The sequence below is a fragment of the Nematolebias whitei genome, chromosome 12 (genome assembly GCF_014905685.2).
Source record: "Nematolebias whitei isolate Nwh7 chromosome 12, NemWhi1, whole genome shotgun sequence".
NCBI lineage: Eukaryota > Metazoa > Chordata > Actinopteri > Cyprinodontiformes > Rivulidae > Nematolebias > Nematolebias whitei.
The window spans coordinates 3,574,202-3,578,730 of record NC_056509.1 but is presented as its reverse complement, the minus strand read 5'-3'; positions in this window follow the sequence as shown (position 1 = coordinate 3,578,730).

The window sequence follows — 4,529 nt, the reverse complement described above, 5'->3', positions numbered from 1 at the left end:
TTACCTAGTTGTTAGCTAGTTGTTAACTAGCTGTTAGCTAGTTGTTATCTAGTTGTTAACTAGTTGTTAACTAGTTGTTAACTAGTTGTTAGCTAGTTGTTAGCTAGTAGTTAGCTAGTTGTTAACTAGTTGTTAGCTAGTAGTTAGCTAGTTGTTAACTAACTAACTAGTTGCTAACTGTTTGTTTCAATATATTTAATCTCATGAAGATATCCCAGTCCCAAGGAGTGAATGACCATTTCATCCTGAGGCACCATCAACTTCAGGATGAACATGTTGACCTGCGGCAGCAGTTCAACACCCTGCAGGATGAAAATCAGAAGTTAAAGGATGAACTGGAAAAAGATCAGTTTTCTTATGCAACTGTTAAGTGCAACATTGTAAACTGTTTTTTTCGCACAGGACTTTCGGCTGTTATCTTATCTCAATAATATGTTATGTTATCTCAATAATATGTTATCTCAATAAAGAGAAATGTAAGTAAATTGCAACTTTTCTACCTGGATTATTGAGCATGCATCAGGATAAATGATAACTTGTGTATTTATTTTTCCCCACAGTGTAAATACAGCACAGCAATAAAGTACATAATTAAAACAAATAACGTAATATTTCAAAGAGAGGCTACTGTAAGTATCGGTGTACGTATTGGAAGCCTATAAAAATATGTAACAAATATTAACATATTTTAAAATAATTTCTTTAAAACAATCAACATCAGAATTTTGGAGAACTATTAAATGAATAAATCAAATAACAGATCATCTACCAGCCAGGTAAGTCCACAAAGTAACAGAACAAAACCAATGATTACACTTCTTACTTCCTCATTTTTGAACTTATGGTATTTGACATCCAGGCCTAAACTCTGATACAGAAATCTTCATGACTTTTATCCATAAAATCTGTGTAAGCTTGTCGTGTTGTTTCCTCCATGTTTTTTCCCCACACCACAGACGGGACATTTAGTGTGTATTGGCTGTTTTTTTTGCATTATATCTATCAGATATATTTTACTGATCTTGTCAGATGTGTCGCATAATGAAATTTAGTGCTTGTGATCTGACCAGCCCTATGGATGTGCCACTTTGTGACTGTTGTCAGGTTACAGCTTCCAGTTTACATTGATAGGGCTGTAGTTTAGTTTTTAGTCTCTGAAATGTTTCCTCACATTTCACCTGCAGTTCCTCAGGTGTGAGATCCCTGGATGATGTGCTAAATAAAGAGTCAAGGACTCCGGTAAGGATGGATGTTCCTCTTCGTCGTCAGAACATACTGTGTCCGTGTCACTAAATATTCTCCAGACTTGTCAGCAATGCAGCATCTGGGTCCACAACTTGCAGCTCCAGAATGTCATCGTGTGCCAGCACTGATAAAAGAATGACAAAGAAAATGTATCAGAGTACACAGAAGTATTTCAAAGCTAGCAGCACCAATGCATATTAAATATCATGACAATGGAACAGAGGAAATAAAAAGAGTAAAGAGAGGACAAGGCTAATTATTTATACCTTTTCATCTTTTTCTCAGTCTCTGAGTTTGTTTAGTGTGTGCACAAACACAGAAGGAACTAAAGCAGGACTCTGCCAGTCCAGTGACGTCTCCCCTGTGAAGAAAACACACGTACAGGTTTGTTTATTAGCAACTAGCTAACAACTAGCTCACAACTAACTAACAACTAGCTCACAACTAGTTAACAACTAGCTAACAACTAGCTCACAACTAGCTAGCAACTAGCTCACAACTAAATGGTAAATGAACTGTACTTATATAGCGTCTTTCTATCTTATTTCAAGATACTCAAAGTGCTTTACACTACAATCTGTGCCTCATTTACCCATTCATACAGCACTCTACTAGATTTCTACAAAGTTAATTGAACAAATCATTCTAATGAGACTAATCAGTGCTTTAGATCACATTCAGACACCAACTAGCTAACAACTTGCTAACAACTAGCTAACAACAAGCTAACAACTAGCTAACTACTAGCTCACAACTAGTTAACAAGTAGCTAACAACTAGTTAGCAACTAGCTCACAACTAGTTAAAACTAGATCACAACTAGTTAACAACTAGCTCACAACTAGTTCACAACTAGCTCACAACTAGTTAACAACTACCTAACAACTAGCTCACTACTAGCTCAAAACTAGCTCGCAACTAGTTAACAACTAGCTCACAACTAGCAAACAACAAGCTAACAACGAGCTCACAACCAGTTAAAAACTAGCTAACAACTAGCTACCAACTAACTCACAACTAGTTAATAACTAGCTCACAACTAATTAACAACTAGCTAACAACTAAAAAAGTTAAATCTGGTCCTCTGGACATTCAAAAAAACAAAACAAAGCAAAACAACAAAAAAAATGTAGAAACGTTTCGTCTCTCATCCAAGAGACTTCTTCAGTCTGAGGTGCTTTATTCAGCTCAGTCTCTTAAATAGCACCTTCTCAGAGTGGATCAACCAGTTTTGCTGCTGACAACCAAAACCAGCTGATCACATGCTCAAGAAGGACCATCAGCCTAACAATGGATCATTAGCACACTGATGGCTGTTTACTATTCACAGAGGGCTGAGTGATACTAGCAATCACAGCATTGTAAGAGGGGGACAGTTGAACCCGGAGGCCTCCACCCCTGTTTAACGATGGACGGTTTCTTTTCACAAAGATGGCCTCCTTTACTCCTCTCTCAAACCATCGTTCCTCTCTATCCAGGATGTGAACATCTTCATCCCTGAAAGAGTGATCGCTGGCCTGGAGATGAGTGTAGACCGCAGAGTCCTGGCCTGATGATGTTGATCTTCTGTGCTGGGCCATCCTTTTGGCCAGTGGCTGTTTTGTTTCCCCGATGTAAGACTGATCACCCTCCTGACACTGAACAACATACACAATATTACTCTGTTTGTGCCGGGGGACTGGATCTTTGGGATGAACCAGTCTTTGCCGTAATGTATTTTGGGGTTTAAAAGCCACTGGGACGTTATGTTTAGAAAATAAACGTCTCAGTTTCTCTGATACTCCCTCAACATATGGAATGACCACTGGTCTGGGTCTGGGTTCCTCCTTTTCACCTGTTGGCTGACTGGAGTCCTGTTTGGGTTTCTTCTCTGCGTTCAGGAAGGCCCAGTTAGGATATCCACATTGCTCTAGAGCCTGTCTTGTGTGGGATTTCTCCTTCTGCCTGGCTCCTGAGTTAGTGGGGACGCTGTCTGCTCTGTGGTACAGAGTCCTGATGACTCCTAACTTGTGCTCCAAAGGGTGATGGGAGTCAAACTGCAAATACTGGTCTGTGTGGGAGGGTTTGTGGTACACCTCAGTTTGCAAATGTCCTCTATCAGAGACTGAGACCTCACTGTCCAAGAAAGCCAACGCCATTTTTTATATCTTCTCATGTGAACTTGATGTATTTATCCACAGAGTTGATGTGGTCAGTAAAATGTTGGACTTCCTGAGATTTAATTTTAACCCAGGTGTCGTCAACATACCTGAACCAATGACTTGGTGGTGTCCCTGAAAAGGACATCAAGGCTCTCTTTTCTACCTCCTCCATGTACAGGTTGGCAACAATAGGAGAAACTGGAGACCCCATAGCACACCCATGTTTCTGCCTATAATATTGCTCCCCATATGTGAAGTAGGTTGACTGCAGGCACAGTTTCAAGAGTTGACACAGTTGTTCTGTGGAAAGCGTGGTCCTGCTGCTCAGAGTGGTGTCTGATTTTAATTTTAAACTGACCACCTCTACTGCATCATCAACAGGAATGCACGTAAAGAGTGATGTGACATCAAAAGAGACCATTGTTTCATCAGTCTCCATGATGACATCCCTCACCTTATCCACAAAGTCCATGGTGTTCTGTATGTGGTGTTCTGAGCTGCCAACTAAAGGGATGAGTACAGACGCCAGATATTTGGAAACATTGTAAGTGACAGAGTTAATCATGCTAACAATAGGTCTTAAAGGTACACCTTGTTTGTGGATTTTAGGTAAACCATACAGACTAGGTGTGGCCTCCCCTGGGTACAGTCTGTGGTACAGAAAACGGTCAATAGCCTTGTCCTGCTCCAGAACTACTAGCTAACAACAAGCTAACAACTAGCTCACAACTATCCTGATGCATGCTAAATAATCCAGGTAGAAAAATCTAAAAAAGTTAAATCTGGTCCTCTGGACATTCAAAAAAAACAAAACAAAGCAAATCAACAAAAAAATGTAGAAACGTTTCGTCTCTCATCCGAGAGACTTCCTCAGTCTGAGGTGCTGTATTCAGCTCAGTCTCTTAAATAGCACCGTCTCAGGGTGGATCAACCAGTTTTGCTGCTGACAACCAAAACCAGCTGATCACATGCTCAAGAAGGACCATCAGCATAACAATGGATCATTAGCACACTGATGGCTGTTTACTGTTCACAGAGGGCTGAGTGATACTAGCAATCACAGCATTGTAAGAGGGGGACAGTTGAACCCGGAGGCCTCCACCCCTGTTTAATGATGGACGGTTTCTTTTCACAAAGATGGCC